This window comes from Pinus tabuliformis, chromosome X (genome assembly GCF_031772625.1).
Source record: "Pinus tabuliformis cultivar Carrire ecotype Pingquan chromosome X, CPIR1, whole genome shotgun sequence".
Lineage (NCBI taxonomy): Eukaryota > Viridiplantae > Streptophyta > Pinopsida > Pinales > Pinaceae > Pinus > Pinus tabuliformis.
This window is the reverse complement of record NC_142308.1, coordinates 507,996,317-508,016,020: the sequence shown is the minus strand read 5'-3', so window position 1 is coordinate 508,016,020 and position 19,704 is coordinate 507,996,317.

Genomic DNA, 19,704 nt, shown 5'->3' with positions numbered 1-19,704 from the left:
TTTGGTAGGTAAGCACCCACGGGGGGTTTGAACCAGTGACCTATCTCAAGGAGTGCCTTAACAATGCACCCATTCACCATCAATCCAAAGACCCATGGGCTAACTCCATTTGTTGTTATTCTCATTATGTTTCACTGAATTTGTAGTTGGACTTTTTTCCAAAATTACTCATAAATATATGTATAATTTTATGTTAATGTTTGCATAAAATTGAATACTATATTGAAACCGAGGGTTATGAACTTTCTAGACCAACACCAAATCTCTGAATCTAGGGTTATTGTCAAAGAGATGGACAAAGGGTTTTTCTAGTATTCTATTATTCAAATTGTGATCCATTATTATAGATCGACATGAATGCACGACCTATCGTGTGTCTTAAGATTTCAGCGAACACATTTATTTTATAGGTTCATCATTTGCATTGTATTTTATTTATTTGTGCGTGGTTGTTGACAAGGTCCTTGAACTTCTTAAATAGATGAGGTTGAGTTTAAATAAAGGTATATATGAGTCTTATCTTTGATGGAGCCTAAAAACAATAGGATTTATCCATATTTTGATACAGTGGTGAACGTAGGCTGAGATTAACATATGTAGTTATTGAATTGTTTTTTATATGTACAAGCCACAAGTAACTTTATAAGATGTTTTGACAACTTGATGTTGTAAATAAACATTGGTAAAAGATAAAATCTTAACTGCTATGTTGCATGTTGTGATTAATATGCTATATCCTAATATTGAGAGGAGAAATGTTAGTATAAATAAATTATAGTCGAACAAGATTAACATTTATTTAAATTATGAAACTAAAAATATAATCTTATAAACATTAAAAAAAGACACTAAAAAAACCTAAATTTAATATATCAATTGTCATTTGTTTGATTATGGAAACTAAAGTAAAACTTCTTCAATTTAAACCTATCGGTGTATCCTCGCACTTTTTGGGGCAGTTGCCCCAAAAGGTGCAAAGAGACGCTGATAGGATTGCTAAATTGAAAAAAAAATTCCTTTTTCATAGCTCTAGCAAAAAATCTCAAAATCTTATCTTAGCATACAATTAAATGTTCATGTACAAATACACAATGGTGAAGTCATCTTTAGACAAATTTATGTGAAATTTGCCACAAGAAACAACAATATAATGTTTTATATTCATTGCTAAGAGAATTCAGATATAAAAAATAAGCCTTTTGTTCCTTGCTAGTACTCAATGAATTCTCTTAATCACTGATTTCCATAGAAGAAGTTTATAGCAACAATTCAGATCAAAGCCTATGTGTGTAAATCAACAGGAATTTGATGTAAAACAAGTATGATTGAGCCAATCTTTAACCAAACATCCAAGCGTTGTAGTTCTTAATAAAGAGTGATATTTATAAAAGCTTTGTCATCTTTTAAGTTTTAAGCCATCAAGTTTGACTGATTTTATCTTTCAATGACTTGTAAGGGGATTGTACAATGGATCTCCTAAGTATCCAAATTCATTTTAAAAAATGTAAAAAATGTTTGTGAAGGCTTGTTTGTTTGCTATCAGGAAACTTTAAGTACATTTGATAGTTCTCCAAGATGGTTATCTAAGGCAACCAGTTACCCAACTATGTGTCCTAGAAATCTTTCCATGTGTGGGAAAAAATGTGGTAGACCTCTTCCCTGAATAAAAGGAAAAAAAATAGACACTATGGTGATGCCTAACCAAAGGGGCGGTCTCAAACTAGAACAATGAAGCTTGAAATCCTCCCTCATAGACAAGGCTAAGCATCACCAGTCAAGTATTGGGAAAAGATAAATAGATAGTTCTGAGACTCAAAGAGGATGTAAAACTTCCCCCATATTTTAGAGTAGATAGGGTGCTCCTCCATCTCAATTTCAACAAGACTACGAATGACATAGCTAGTATATTTTGTCCTCGTGTGGAATTTGATCCCTCTGCCAAGTGAGAGATCAAATAATCTTTCACTGCATCAATAATAACCCACTAAGCCCTAATGTTTGTTTCATGAGCTAACTACATTGGGTTTTCCGAAGGAATTAACTTATCCACAATTTCATAAAGGTCATTTTCTTTCAATGTCAATGTGATCATTGTCTTCTTGGGAAGGAAGTTTGAAGCCCCATCCAACCTATCTTCAAACCTAAGACTTGCTACTTCCATTTCTACATCTGAACAAAAATTATCGTGTGCTTATTCCTTCAAGTACCAACAAGCATTTTACAACTAATGTATAGCTCTTCTATGATCTCGGTGCAAATTGAATAAATATGTTGTAAATTGTTATGGATCTTGTTTGGTCCTTGTTACACAATATTTTGTCACGCCTCTTGCACTTCCTTGTGACATACCCTGAAGTGCCCAAAACATTATCATTATATAGTATACTCATCAATGTATATAGCTCAAATCCCTCCTTTAACTTTGCTTGGAAAATCCCTGGAGCTTTCTGTGAATAAATGGCTCTTGAAACCCTAAAATGAGAATCATCGCTCTTATGAAACTCAAAACCGCGATGATCGCCTATTGCACCTTGTTAAGCCAGTGATTGCATCGCTCTGTTCTCTCTCATACTCGCGATGTTCTTAAAAAGGAAGTTTTCCCAAAGAGGATGAGAAGCTTCGTGATCTAGAAGCTTCTAGAGCGGCGAGCTAGAGGTGGTTTCGCAAAGATGAGGTCGAATCCTCCTAATTTGACCTCTTGGTCTCATCCCTATGAGTTACCTCCTTAAGATGTGGGTCTAATCCTATCTTTGGAGGAGGTCTAACTCCCTCTCCCAACCTAAAAATTCCCCCTCTACCATTCCCAAATGGTTGATCTATGTCCATTTGCACCCCTATGTTGAGCTTGTGCTTAGAGGCTATTCATTAGACTTGGAGAAGGAGTGTTTGGAGAGTTTCTTGGCTTGGACTCGGATTACCACTCAAGGAGAGCCTTTCAACATCAAGGCTATGGTTGTAAGCTTCCTTTTTATTCTTTAAATAATTATACAATTGTTGGTTCATCTTCCCAAAATATATATGTTCATGTATGTATTGGTTTTGCATTCCTTGATCAGCTAAATAGATTATTATTGGATTTTCTATTGGTTTTGGTATGCTTTGTTGTCTCTTGGTCATTTGTGCATGCACATAAGTGCTGAAAGAAGTAGGAAAAGGGTCGTGACAGAAGCGATTCGAGGATCTCAACAAAGGAAATTGGATTAGCATCAAAGCAAGGCAGGCCTTCTCTCTTGTTCTAGTTTTCAGTCATAATCTAGGAAGATGTCTAGTTGATTGTCCCTTCAGTTGCTAGACCCACTCATTGGGCTAGAGGGATCGTCTCTGTCTGCAGAGAGGATTAACTCTGTCAACACTCCTTTAAAAACCCACGAAAAGTTTACAACTGCATACTGTTAGCTTTCAAATCTGCCTAGATCTGTTGCAAACTTGATTGGCATCCCTCTTAAAGTGCAAGCTTTGATACCATGTTAAACTTCGTAACCTTGGTAAACTAGTAAATTACTTCCTAGTTTTTCATTTTACTGGTCATAGGTCATTTTACTAGTAATAGGAATAGACAAATTCCAAGCATGCAGAAGATAATGGACATTTTTATTTCACTGGCAATAAGATATTTTCATTTTACTGGTAATAGGAATTGAAAAATTCCAAGCATGCAGAGGATAATTGAGTGAGGTAATCCTACAATAATTGGAAGTTGGAAGACCCCCTAGTGTCGTTGTACTGATGTAAGCAAAACAAAGTGTGTCACATCTTCATGGATGACATCTACTTTTATTCAAACTAGAGGGACACATGCATAGGCATTCTTTATGAACAACTAGGTAGCAAAAAAAGAGGTGGATAAAATCCTAGATCCTATTCAATCATCATGGTCCTTGTTACCACTCAAATTAGCAAGGGTCCTAGGAGGGGATCCTATATAGAAACTACTAGGTCAAGTGGGAACAATGGAGCAATAGCCCACTGTCACCTCAGTTATGCCTCCTTTCTCTTTATGGACTTTCACTTATTGGAGGAGACCCGATATAAGAGGACTCACAAGCATGAATAGGTCAATGATGTGATGAGGAGTGATTCCTAAAGCCTTTAGTGGAGCTCATTCAACTTGAGCTCGACAAGATATCGTGCAACATTAAATGAAATGAAATTAAAATACAAACATAACCCAATGGTAAAGATCAGCCTCCTCTTGCTTCTCTTGTTGAAAGATCTTGTCCATTGGACCATCACTTGAAACAAGCCTCTTTCTTGTCGATTGAATTACAATCCACTCTCAAATCCATTAAATGGCTTCCTCAGAAATGGAAAAGGATCCTCATTTTTATTTTTTCTACTTGTCATTGTCTCTTTTCCCCAGCCAATATTATCTTCTCTTTCTATTAATTTTTTTTTAGTGACAATATTTATTTTTTTAAAAATAAGAAATTATATTTTAAAATTTTATCTTTTTAAATGAATAATAACCAATGATGCGGTTTTTTAAAATAATAGTAATTCAATTATCAGCTCTAAGCGCTGCTCCCGCCTCAGCTCGGCCCCTTCGGCCTTTCCAAATCCCAGCGCATGAGCCGAACAAGTCGTGGAACTTTTGAGATCAGATCAGATCGCTGCTCCTCGTCCCAGATTTCAGGTCCCCTGTGCGATCCTGACTGCAGGTGAGACTGATCAGTCGAGGATCTGCCCAGGCGAGGCCCACTGGTCATGGAGGCTTGATCTTCACCTGTCAAGTCAGATCTAGCACCCATGGAGGTGCGGGGCATCTCCCAGGCCCCTCCCTCTCCTCCTCCGTCGACGAATTCCTCAGCTTAAGCGTTCAGTCGGCTTTTGGAAGGGCTACCCAAGAAGAAAAATGTAGAAGCAGCGAAATTCGTCAAGAAGCTCGACGATATCCCTGAGATCTCTCTTCCTCCGGAAACCCCGATCCAGGTTGCTCTGTCCCTGTCCGAGCGGGCTCTCATAGGCCAGTTTATTGGTCTATGGCCATCTCCCAAGTCGACAGAGAGTTGGGTCAAAAGAAACTGGTCGTTGCTGATCAAAGAAAGTGTGACCTCATATTTTCTGGGACGAGGATTCTTCCTCTTCGAATTCACCTCCATAGACGATAAAGAGCTGATCTTTCGAAATGGTCCTTACTTTATGGGCCCCCAGGGTCTATATCTGAACAAATGGACTCCTGACTTCGATCTAGCAGTAGACGTACCCAAAGGTGTCTCGGTATGGGTTAGGCTTCCCAACCTCCTAGTTCATTGCTGGAACTGGGATTCTTTGATGCACATTGGAAATGCCCTGGGGAAATTCATAGACCGAGCAAACAATAAGGATCAATACGACTGTGCAAGGATATGCATTGAGGTGGATCTGGAGGAGGGCTTCCGGAGGCCATCAAACTCAAAGTAGGAAGCTGGATGCATGTGCAGAAGCTAGACTATGAACAGTTGCCCTTCAAATGCCGGAAATGCCAAGTTTATGGGCACTTCGCCAGAAACTGCCCAACGGTCAATGAAGCAGCTCAAGGGAAGGAGGCCGGCTGGAATCAAGTAAAATGATCCAAAATGTCTTCCAAGATCCAGAAGCCGGGAGGAACTACCGGCAAAGGCCCCCAGCAGGATCCAGCTCAGCAGATCCAGCAGTCCCAGCCCAAGTTCACCCTAGAGAACAGGTTCGACCCTCTCAGCTCCCAACCAGAGGACACCCATGAAGTGGTAGTTCAAAAGCCAGCGTCCCCAGACAAAGGTTCCCAATCTCCCAGCGTTAAAGACATGGGAGCCGCAGAAAGCTCAAAAGGAACCCCCGATGTAGTCGAGGAGGAGGATCAAGAATCAGAAGAATCGGAGGAGGAAGGAGAAATAGGAGAATCCCAATCCTCGGTAAGGAGATCTACAAGAGGACGCAAAATGGATCGGGAGAAAAGAGAGCATGAAACGTACAAAGATAAACTCCAGGGCAGTCAACCAACATTGGAGAAGTTGTTAGCAAAAAAGCTGAAGATGGTAAGAAATCAGCATCAAGGCTCCAAGGGAGCCCAGCCAAGCAAAGGTAAATAATGAAGATAATCTCCTGGAACTGTAGGGGTATGGGCAGCAAAATCAAAGAAGAGGCTATACGAAATCTAATAAGAATAGAGGCCCCCGACATACTCCTTCTCCAGGAGACTAAGCTGGAGAAGCCAGACTTTCTCCAGGTAAGCAAAAAACTTTGGAAAAAGAGTAATGCAACAACTGTCTCAGCCCGAGGAGCCTCTGGAGGGTTGGGTACTCTTTGGAATGAAAGCAGGGTTTCGGTGGTGGCAGAGGCATCAAATACCCACTGAGTGATGTTAAAGATGCAACATCTAATTACAAAAGGAATCTTTTGTCTTTTCAATGTTTATGTTCCGGTCAACGCTGGAGAAGAAAAGATCTGTTGGGACTCCTTAAGGCAGCAAGTAGATCTGGGCAATCTGGAAAATGTCATCATAGCAGGCGACCTAAACATCACTCTGCACTCTTCTGAAAAGCAAGGAGGCTGCATTGTGCGAGACCTGGCAAGGGAATGGGTTGAGGATCTCCTTCAAGACTGGGATCTGCTAGATATCAAGCCTGTCTTAGGTATGTTTACTTGGTCCAATAAAAGAATAGGTCCTGGCCATATTGCAGCAAGGCTGGATAGATTCTTGGTGCATAGCTCCTTTCTTCTGCTTGGCCTAGACGCTAGCATGCACATTCTTCCTTGTAGCACCTCTGATCATAAGCCAATCAAGCTCATCCTTCGAGCTCACGCTGACCTTGGTCCCATTCCCTTCAAGTTTAGCCCTTTGTGGGTCAAGGAACCAAACTTCTTGCAGATTGTCAAAGAAAGCTGGTCCCAACCTATCACCGGATCTCCTTTTTATATTTGGGAAGAAAAACTCTGGAGATTGAAATCAGCGCAAAAGTGTTGGGCCAAATCTCTTGTCAATCTAGCAGCTGAAAGGAAAAATATCCAATGCCAGCTTGAAGCACATCAATTGAACACAGAAGAGGCTTATATAACTAGAGAAATTTTAGACAAAGAGGTTCACCTCCAACAGCACTATCATAAAACTTGCCTGGCCGAAGAGGAAACGTGGAGGATCAAATAGCGCTGTCTCTGGCTAAAGGCAGGCGACATAAATACATCATTCTTTCACAAACAAGCTGAAGCCAGAAAAGGTTTCAATTCCATCACTGAAATTAAGGAAGCTGCTATCATTCACAAAGACTTTGCAAGTATTAAACATGCAGCTCATCAACATTTCAAAAGCCTGTATAGTGAAGAGAAGAATATGAATTAGAACTTTTGTTTGCTGGACGGGATTCCCACCTCAATATCTGCTGAAATGAACCATCATCTAGAAAACAAAGTCACAATGGATGAAGTCAAAAGGGCCCTCTATGCCATGAACCTTGATAAATCCCCAGGCCTTGACAGTTTTTCCGCCTCTTTTCTCCAAACCTGCTGTCACATAGTGGGGAAAGATTTATATAAAATGATTCAAAAATCGCAGGCTTGCCAGAAATTAGGAGGAAGCACTAACTCCTCTTTCCTTGCTCTCATCCCCAAGGAAAAGGGAGCCAACTCCTTTAATAGGTTTCGCCCCATATCCCTGTGTAACATTGGCTACAAGCTGATCACAAAAGTTATTGCTATCAGGTTGAAGCATATACTCCCTAAAGTCATCCCAAAGAACTAAGGAGGCTTCATTCACGGAAGGCATTTGGTGGACAACTTCACACTAGTCCAAGAGGCAATTCTATCAAGTCAGCAGTGCAAGGAACAAGGTATGGCTATCAAACTGGATCTTGCAAATGCCTTTGACCGAGTTAATCATAGTTTTCTTTTGAATGTGCTGGAAAAATTTGGTTTTGGGGTGAGATTTATCAATTGGATCTGGGCCTGCATCTCGGAACCATGGATTACTCCTTTAGTCAATGGTAGATCTGCAGGTTTCTTCAAAGCTACAAGAGGGCTAAGACAGGGCTGTCCCATGTCTCCCCTGCTGTTTGTTATTCAAGCTTTAGTTCTTAGTTTCCACCTAAACAAACAAATGCAAGAGCAGGAGATCTCAGGGATATCCATAGCGAGGGGGTTCCAAACATAAATCACGCCTTATTTGTAGATGATACTCTGCTTCTTGGGACAGCTTCGATCCATTCAGCCAGAAGATTTAAAGAGACGCTCGATGAGTATTGTATGGAGTCTGGTAGCAGCCTTAACAAGGGTAAGTGTCATACTTACTGCTGGAACACCCCGCCCTCTTTGCTCAACATCATCACCAGATGCCTAGGATTTGCAGCTTCCTCAGAATGGACATCGTTCAAGTATCTGGGGCTGCCTATTTTCCTCAAGCGCGCCTACAGCAGGGACTGGATGCCGCAGGTAGAAAAATTTAAAAGTAAACTCCAGGCATGGGGAGTAAATTGGCTAAATATGGCAGGCAAGACAGTTCTCATTAAAGCCGTCCTTAGCAACCTCCCGTTATACCAGTTTTCTGTGCTTCTAGCGCCCATTGGTATACTCCAAAAAATGGATCAATATATCAGAAACTTCTTTTGGAAAGGGGGTAAACACAATGAGAGAAGATTCCCGCTTGTTAAATGGGAGACTGTCCTCAAACCTAAGATGGAGGGTGGGCTCAATTTCAAGAAGCTCCCTCAGCAGAACATAGCAATGGGAGCCAAGCTCCTCTAGAGACTAATCGTGCCTAAACCAGGCTGGGCATAGACAGCTCTCTGGAGAAAATACCTCAAAGGCACAAGACTGAGATGTTTAGATGGACCTTTGCCTCAAGGAGCCTCGTCGTTCGTCAACCTCTGCTCCAAAGCTGCCCCGTTGATTCAATCCAAAGCCTACTGGATTCCTGGAAATGGGAAAAAAATAAGTATATGGAATGATCGTATCATGGATCGCGAGCCTATAGGAGATTGCCCAAAGGTGAAATCGCTGAAGGAATGGTTGACGGCAGCTGGGAAAACTAAGCTGTGGGACATATCCACATGGAATGGTACGCAGTGGGCGGGCTGGAGTCTGTCGGATCCGCCCTCAGACCTCCACCAAGAGGTCATCCACCTCTGCGAATTACTGAACGGAATTGCACCCACGCGCATCAACAGGAAAGATAGGCGAGGCTGGGGCGATCAGTCGACAGGTTATACAGTTGCCCAGGGATATGCGTGCCTAGCTGCAATTCCAAATGTGCCCCCAGATCCGGCCCCATGGAAGACAGTCTGGGGCATCTCTACGCTGCCAAAAATCGATTTTTTTTGCTGGCTTTTATGCCATAGGAAAATATTAACCGAAGACAATCTCCAGAGGCGCGGCTTCTACGAACCCTCCAGGTGCTCCTTGTGCCAAGACTTTGAGGAAAGCGCCACACATCTGGTTCTCAATTGCAAGTTCTCCACTCAGGTCTGGAGAGAACTGATGGACTATTGGAACCCTAGATTTGAGCTTCCTGCCACCTTAATAGATCTGTTTGCCACTTGGAAAACCTGCTACCCCGGACCCCCTCCCAAAAATAAAGTGATCAAAGCGGCCTGGGCATCACTGCTTAAAATTTGCTGCTGGCAACTATGGCTAGAGCGCAACAGCAGAATCTTCAGGAACCTCCAACACAATGCCATGATGGTGGCAGCCAAGGTAAAGATTCAATTAAAAGAATGTTTGGGAGGACATAAAGATGACTCTAACCTCACCCAGCTAGACAAAGATTGGGGGTCCTCCTTGAGCCTGCATTTTCAACAAAATATCAGAAGCATGGCTCCTCCTGAGGAATGGCAAATAAGGGGAAAAGGTAGCGAAGATTTTCAAAACTTGATCCTCAAGCAAAAGGTGCACTCCCTCTTCTTCGACAGGGCAGCAAAAGGTAATCCGGGCAACGCTGGAGCAGGGGGAGTAATTAAAAACATAGAAGGTGCAGAGATCCTCCATTTTGCCTAGGGTTTAGGAATCGATTCCAGCATCCAAGCTGAGGCATTTTCCCTCTACCAAGGACTCAAGTAGCTCTTGAAGCTGGAAATCAAGGAGGCTAATATCCTAGGGGATTCCGAAGTGATCATCAAACTCATGGTGACTAACTCTACTCCATGGGATTTAAGATTAGCAAGGCTGATCCAAAGAATCAGAAGAATGGCAAAGATGTTTCAAAATCTGAAATACTTTCACGTGCTGAGAGACAACAACAAAGAGGCAGATCTTGAAGCCAATAAAGCTGCACAGCTATCGGCCGGGGCATTGAAAAGAGACGGGGAAGAAGCATGGGTCCCAATTCCTTAAATCATTTCAGCAGATATGTTTTTTTGCTTAATTCTAAAGCTGTTTGTTTGTATATTTAAACTGGGGCAAATTGTAGAAATAAGCACAATTGCTGATCCCAAATGGAAGTGGACAACAAGTCTAATAGCGTCTCAGAAGGACGAATCCAATTGGATCGTGCCCACTCCTACTGTAATCAGAAGATTGGTATTTAGACCGACCTACTAATACAATCCATAACCGTTCTTGTTAAAAAAAATAAAAAAATAATAGTAATTCAAATAATACTAAAACAAATTAGTGTGATTTAAAAGTTATAGTTATTTTTAAGAATATTGAAAACAATATATCTGAATTTTTTTATAATAATGTTATTTATGAATATTTATAATGTGGTATGGGGATTGTGTTCTAAGTTCTGAATAGACATTCTACCCTCCATTTCAAGTGACACTCCACCTATCTTGAAAGTTTACATGGATGAAATATGTGGGTCTCTTAAAAAAAGGTTTATGATGACTTGCTCATTAAAAATGAGAAGATTTTTCGACTCTCCACGTGTACACACGGGTTTCTTCACAAGTGACGGTCCTCGAAAATATCGGCCGTGGATCACTCACAACGTTGTGTGATGTGACACGTTGGACATTGTGCCACTGGAGTCTCTAAAAATATCTGGAACGCCTAGTCCCCGTTATTTAATTTATTAAATTAAAGATTTATTAATGGATAAAATACCATAGCCACAAGATTATTTAATATTGATTACGACTTGGTTATTATCCCAAAAAACCTAGTGGTTGTTATCCCATCCATCTATAACTTGTATTATCATTACAACCACAAGTCCCTTCATATTAAAGGAGACTGTACCATATAATAATAACATTATTTTGACAAAAGTCATTATCATAAAGGGCGGAAGACCATGCGATTGAGACGTATCCTGACAGCAGCCCATCCTCTGTCCAATGGAGACCACATTTTTGATACCCACTCCCTCAACAAATCAATTTCAATTCTAATTCCAATTTGATTCGAAAATCCCTTATTTTCCGTCCGTGGAATTTCCATATTCGCATATTCTCGCCGCCTAAAAATTCAAACATGTTTGGTTTTGTTTTGATGAGGTTGTCACGTGATTATCACATGTAGGGTTGGAATTTTAAAATATATTTATTTTTATGTTTTCTAATTATTTTTTATAATTTCGAGAAATTTTTGCAATTTTTTTACTATGTTTAATAAACAACTTACTTAATAATTAATAACAAATAATTTATCAATTAATTTTGATTAAGATTCTTTCCATCAAAATTATGTGGCAACATGTTATTGACACATCATTGTCACCAAGATAAAGTCCAAATAACATGTAGATCTTTAAGATCATGTGGCCACGTGGTGACACATCACTGTCACTAAGATAAAATCCAAATAACATGTAGATGTTTAATGTGGCCACTTCTTGTTGACACATCACGATCACTAAGGTAAAATCCAAATAACATGTAGATGTTTAATGTGAAAAAACATTTCTGGTTATTAATTTACAATATTTTGAAATATATAAATTTAATTAGTTTTAATTGCCAATTATAATTAAATACAAGATTAATTTTTTTTAATTAATAATAATAATAATTTTCATAACTACAATACATAAATCAATAAACTGTTGTATCAAAAGATAAAAAGTTTTTGGTTTAACATAAGCTAGTATAGTGTTCTGGGAAATGATTAATTTATTTCCTACTTAATTGAAATTTGGTTTAAATTTCTAATTTGTTATAATGAAAAGAGATAAAAAAGAGAGAAGTTTTATGAAGTGATTTAAAATAAATATGAAAATATGAAAATAAATTTAACTTAAAAAAAATTAATTTAATATGATATTTTTTTTTCAATATTTTTTTAATAAAAATAAAATTAACAAAGCATAAATACATATTTAATAAATTGAAGTTTTTATAAAAGATTTTATAGATTCCATTTCAATGAAATAATTTAGAAGTTTGTGGAGAGTTATATCTGGCTTTGGTATTTGGAGTTACACCATCACAAACAAGTATCTCTAGAACAAACCTTTCCGAGAGTGGATTTATATCTTTTATCAAAGAAAATATATAGGAATTTCAAATATTTGGAAATGTTTGGTAGAGGCTCATCCTTGGTTGCTTTGTGGGCTTGTGTGGAAAGTTGGAAACTGACAACAAGTCTCTCTTGGACAGGTGTCGTTTATTGGTGGACCATCCCATGGTCACTTATTCCCTGAACTTATTGCTCACCTCCATGCTCAAGGTATATCTTGACTTTGTCAAGTTTCATTGTCTCCTTTATAGGTCCCTCCTCTCGGTGGGTGGAAAGGATATTTGGACTTGGGGTTGCAAGGCTCTCTGGCAACACAATGGATCTCTTTCATTAATTATTTGATATCAATTGGTCTTTTTCACAATAGAGAGCAACATTCCATAGTGTGGTTTGGGAACACTAGCACTGGCCAGATCATTATGAAGTTAGCCTACCACTCTATCTCTTCCTCTTTTCTGCAGCCTCGGGTCAAGTGGTCAACTTGTTTACTTTGGAAATGGCCCATTCCACCCAAGCTTCACTACTTCTTTTGGCTTTCATTGTAAAATTGTATCTTAACTTCAAACAACCTACCTAAAAGGGGTTTTTATGGGCCCAATATTTGTTGTTTATGTAAAAATAGTGCAAAAACAGTGACTCGTTTTTCAGTGTTCCTATTCAAGATCTCTTTGGGATGCTTTGTTGGCACTGTTCAGTATCCAGGAGTTTGGTCCCCTCTCCTCCCTGGAGGTGTGATTGTAGTGGTGGGAAAATAAAATAGGCCTCTTCCAAACCCTCCCTATGTTTGTTGCAAGGGGTATTTGGAAGGTCCGTAATCAAACCATTTTTGAGGGTCAGTCCATCATCCTTTCCAGCATTTTGGCCCAGATCATTGGCTTTTTAATGGACTACTCAAGGTCCTCTCATCTCAAGAAGACTCACCCCTTTCGATTTCCTTTGGACCCTCTCTCTAACATTGTGGCCTTTTTTGATGAAGCCTCAAAGGCAGGCCTTTGTGGAGGGGGGGAACTTCTCCTACTTTTGGGGAATGTTACTTTCAGAATATGGCTCAATGTTGGACAAGGAATAAATACAAAGGCATAACTTTGTGCTTGTTGGGCTCTATTGCATGTTGCTACTGCGTTTAACATTATGTCACTGCAGGTTTTCAATGACTCCGTGTGTGTCATTGAGTGGCTTAATGGGAGAAAAGGAATTTAGGTTCTCAATTTGCAGTACTGGTTAGAGCACATTATCCATCTTAAGCATAGATTCCAACTTCTCAATTTTCAGCACATATATAATGGTTGGAACCAATAGGTTAATCATCTCTCCAAGAAGGCACTCTTAGTGGCTATGGGGCATATCTATCTAGAATATAGACTGGGAAAACGTGTTCTTTGTCATGGAAAAATCAGCCTTTCGAATGCCCAACTATCATAGTTGGCTTATCTGGGCCCTAATGCTTTTTTACTTCATTGAGATGCAAGGAACACAACAATAATCAGCATACAATAAATTATAACCTTACATTCTGTTTTTTTATTATTATGTAAAATCACAGATAAATCATGTTCCTATTATAGTTTTGACATTCTGAATATGCTTACTATTTTTTTTGGTATTCAGTTAGGAAAGTGGATGAAAATCTTACAATGACAGTGTTTAGTATCATCGTGATGAAATCTGGTTATCTGCTGTAAACGCGAATAATTTGTTATTGTACTCTTTTTTTAATTAATAGGAAAATATTTTTTTAAATGGGGAAGCATTAAAACTTGGCACAATGCGAAAATCAATGATTTCACTAAAAATTACACATGTGCACTACTTGTGCCACTGATTAATTTTTTAATACTTTCAAATCTTCATCATTTATGTTGAGGCTTGGATTTCATGGCTTGTAATGCATCTGATTAATTTTTTAATACTTTCCAATATTCATCATTTATGTTGAGGCATAGATTTCATGGTTTGTAATGAAAAACCAATGTTATAATGTACATGGTATTTATTAAACCGTAAGGTATTTTTCTCTCAGAAAAACTCCCCTCCCATACCACTTGTACAGTCACTACTACATGTAGGGGCGGTTTTAAGACAATATTTGAGTCAATTGTCTTAACTTGAAATAAAAAGAAACTCAAATATTGTCTTAAATATTGTCTCTAAGCGGGTGTCTCAAAATATAATGTCTCAAAAATTTGTCTCTATAAAGACAATATAGAACACATATTATTATTGTCTCTATAAAGACAATTTGATTTGTCTCTCTAGAGATAATTCATTTGTGTCTCTTTAGAGACAATTACATTTTTGTCTTTTTAGAGACAATTCCATAATTCAAACTATTGCCTCTCTAGAGACAATACAAAAAATTATTTAAAAAAAAATAAATGTCCATAATACAAACTATTGTCTCTCTAGAGACAATAAAAAAAATTATTTTAAAAAAATAAATGTCCATAATTCAAACTATTGTCTCTCTAGAGACAATATAAAAAATTATTTAAAAAAAAAATAAATGTCCATAATTCAAACTATTGTCTCTCTAGAGACAATATAAAAAATTATTTAAAAAAAAATAAATGTCCATAATTCAAACTATTGTCTCTCTAGAGACAATAAAAAAAATTATTTAAAAAAAAATAAATCTGCTCAAACTATTGTCTCGGGTTTGTTCCTGCCAATCTATCTGTGTATCCATCTCTATCTACCTATCCATCCATCCATCCATTCAACTATATGCATGTCTGGATATACATATGTAAGCCTGCAGATCTATGTTTTATAGTGTGTGCTCTCCTAAAATTTGGGATATGTGTGCACATTGCATTTATAGGGTGTGCCTTGGGAAGTATGTATCATAACTGCCGTTTGAGGTAACTAGCCTATACGTCGTCTATGTTCCCCATGGTCACTCGTCAATCTATGATCTGGAATCGAGAAAACTTGGCATCTATAGTAATACTAGTCATTTTATCTAATGGGAATCATACTAACCAGGAGACTAATATGTTTGAATCGTAATAAGATAGCCACATATTACTCATATGCCACTAATATAGGGTGTTATGACCTATCAATAAGCCTAACTTGAATCCAAGTATTATGGTAATTACAACACATGTATTACCATATTTATAAGCAGATAAGAGTACTTATAACAACAGACCCAACCTATCGCTATCTATCCCTATTCAATAAGCTTAAGTATAGCACTAACTATGGTTTAGCTAGTAGATTCGTAATGATTGAGCTTTATATTCACACCTACTCCACATGTCCTAGTTGGAACCATTGTTCTCCATCTCATTTGCAAGGAGAAAAGATATATCGAACTAGTTAACATTAAATAACAAGGACTTGACAATTACTGTACAATAAATAAACCATGCTCATCCTGATTCAGGGACCAAATAAATTCCCTGGTCCATTAAATCAGAGAAACATACACCAGAGGAAATTTAGGAAAACAAAAATATTCGATAATACAAAAATTACAAGCTACACAGGCAGCATACTCAAAACTGCCAACGCAAAATATCCGATAATACAAAAAATTACAAGCTACATAGGCAGCATCCTCAAAACTGCCAGCGCTCTAGTTGCACCTCTGCTTCAGTTAGGTCTTTCTGAGCTTTCTTCCTAAGATAAAATATTGGCAGTCACGACTGCAATAAGGATAGGACATCAATGTAAGTATAAAGAGACAGTAATTGTAAAAAAAAAAAAAACATCCTATTAATTAAAAACAAATACATGATCACAAAAATGTTACAAAATACATCCATAATGTAAATTTAAATCATGTTATGAAAATGTAATACTATGTAATACTTGAAATATAGCATTCAAAAACCTTGTGCAAAGAACATCTTGGTGCAGAGAGCCTTGGCACCGCTCACTGACATTGATCAAATATTAGTGTAATATGATAGAAAATCTAGGTGAGAACAATAGACACAAGGCCTACTTTAAATTCTCCAAATAAAGAGTAATGGTATTAGAATACCAGCTTACCATTTGCAACTGTTTTCTGATACAATTATGCTTCTCTTCCTTTGCAATGTGAACAAAGTGTTTGATCTTCTTTGCTGCAATGGCAACATGAAATCAGGTAACATCATGAATTTCAGTATGAAGCAACCTAACCAGACATTCTTATTATAAGAAAGCTAGACAATTTCTTACAAGGAGAGCAGGCATGGAATCATGCAACCTCATAGATTTTTCCACATCAAAAAGATGAACCCTAGTAGCTTTCTAAAGCGCCAAACTGAAATAATAGTTACTCTCAATTGTGCACTACTATAAGCAAGGAAACCACATGCAGGACACCCTCTACTTGTATTAACTAAATACCTGATAGGTGTTTTACAACCAATACAACTGAGTTGTTTCTTGACAAATTTCATAATTCCACTATTTGAAGGAGTTGATATGGAAACTGCTCGTGTGTGACTACCATGAAGATGCTCCTTGCTTGTATTCTTCAAAATGGGCTCAAATATTCTCAACAGCAGCTACAGAGCAAAAACAGGCACTAATCAATTTAAACACTTAGCTGGAAAGAATTACTGTCTATCAAGATATATTTGAAACACAGGTGAAATTTTCAAAAAGAGCATAAACAACAAGTGATGCTGCTTTGGTCTTTCACCTTGCTCAGTTGATTCTCCAAATAATATTGTGGATCAATAGGGATGTTATTCTCCAGTACGTAAATTGGATCCTCAGATTTCTCATATGCCTGAGCCCAAGTAAACACATTAGTCATTATATCCATAATCCCTCTGTAAATTATGCCTCCAAATAAAACATAACAAAATAATTAAAATAATCATTTTTTAGTGCAATATCGAGACTTATGCTGAGCACAGAAGGGGTTAATTATTACCTTGGCACCTTTTGCAGCCTTTATGATGACATATGGAACACGATCACCCACAGTTGGAGCAGTTGCAGCATCCCTCTGTAAACCAGGGGCAACTTGGCTTTAAAACACAACAAAATAATTAAAATAACCATTTTTTAGTGCAATATCGAGACTTATGCTAAGCACAGAAGGGGTTAATTATTACCTTGGCACCTTTTGTAGCCTTTATGATGACATATGGAACACGATCACCCACAGTTGGATCAGTTGCAGCATCCCTTTGTAAACCAAGGGCAACTTGGATTTAAAACACGACATCAATTTAAAAAATCCAACAATGGACTCATTGTCAATAAAAAGCAAAATATTACAAGAGTCTTTAGATGCATTGCAGTAATAAAAATAGAGAGATAGGATTGAAATGGAACCAGAAGGCATTGCACCATTCATTATACTTGTTCTGAGAAGTTATTTCCAGTATTTACCTTCCGCATGCGCTCAGCTAGTTCCACGTGTGCTGCCTTGACTGCATTGCCTTCTCCAGTCTTTGTCAGACCCTGACTCAACAAAGAGATTGTTAGCACAGGCAAACAACAATGCCCTTAAGAATATGCTGATAGCCTTGACAAAGGATATGACCTACAAACATCTGTTTCTGCCGCAGCTAAATAGTAATCAATTTTTCTCAGCATGAGATTAAAAATGTAGATATATTATATATTGTCATGTTTTGATTCTCTTCAATTGTATAAGAGCCTCCCTTGACACTTCTTCCTCCCATTGCTAGCAGTAAATATTGACTGAATCCCTTCCAAGTACAGAATGTAGGGAGAAGAAACATGACAGACTTAAAAACGAAACTTCCATGGCCTGCCCCAACTAGGTATATAGTATATACTTCTAACACTTGAAACCAAGAATATGTAATAAGTGACTTGCTCGCAATGTAAATATCCTCTTCCCCCTATCATATTTTATCCATTTCAAAAGTAACAAATGGTCAAACAAATTTGGTCATAAACATGCAGAAGGATTCATTGTTCTCACCTTAGTTATCACCAAAAGTGACAAATCCATTCTGTTCATAAACAAGTCAGAAATAGTGTTCTTGACATACTGCACTGCACCAGGTATGTCACGATCAATGGGTATTTTGTGAAGGCACTTTGTAACCAAGTTCTTCACCAACAGGCAATTGTCCCTTCGCACTGTTTCAATGCCTGTTGATATGGAATATTTAAAAGATCAGGAATATTTAATAATTAAGAAGGTATCAAATAAATTATTTTTCTAAGAGCATTTTGAGCCTTCACAAACACTAAGGCCTGTCTTTGAAACAAAAAGATCAGGTTTGTCACCTTTAGTATCCATTTTGTCATAAGCATCTGGCTTTGTCCACAACAACCCAACATATCTTTTCTTGCTGATCAACAAGAATGGGTAGTATATTTTTTCAAATTCTAGTTTAATAGGCTGCATAAAAGCATATGTTAAATAACACACTGATTAGATGCCAAAGATGCACCAAACAGATGCAGATAAGCCACAGAAAAGCATAACTGATCATCTTGTCCTATGCATATTTACAAAGATCTCATGGAAGTGGAATGTCAAAAGAAGATTAGTTTTAAAAAGAAAGGTGATATTAAAACATTCATCCCTACAAAAACATCATTAACAACTCTAGAGGCTTCACGGATATTTAAAATTCTTGACACTGTACCTTTGTAAATGTACCACTAATATAATCTGAGGCTTCCCTCCTTAGCATCATGGCCTCTTCTATATTTGGTACACCAAACTGTATCATAACTGAATCTATATCTCCATATACAACCTAGATTCAAATATAAAAATATAATATCAAGATTTACAGTAGAAATATTGGTTAGAATCAGATCACCCATTATGATTTCAAGAACTTGGATTATCACCAATACAACAAGTGTACTTCCTGTCATTACTGATCTAGTTCAAAGGTTACAAATGCCTTTAGTTGCTAAATAATAGCCTACCTCAGCATTGTACTGGTAACCACCAACTATTGTGAACCTTTCTTCAACTAGCCTCTTTGTATGCTCTATCATTTGACGACCTGACACGTGGAAAAAAAATGAGATGATTAATGATATGAAATTTTAAAACAATACGTAAAATCGATATTGTCTGATGGAACAAAGAATGTGTCAAAAGATCAAACTGGACTTGTAATCAAAATATAATAAGAGGGCCTAAGCATATCATCTTAGTTGTACAAGTACACATGATTAATTAATGCAATTCAAGAACTCGGTCTTATTTGTACAAGATTGTCAATTACAGTTCATACCCTTAACATTATGCCAGGAGGAAGAAAAGAATTACATGGATATAATTGATGCCCAAAAATAATCAATGTGAATGGCTGATACATACATATATAGAATAAGAGAGGACTGCAAGCATCTCTATCTTGTAAGTAAAAGAAGCACCAATAACATTACAACTAGGAAAAACAAGGG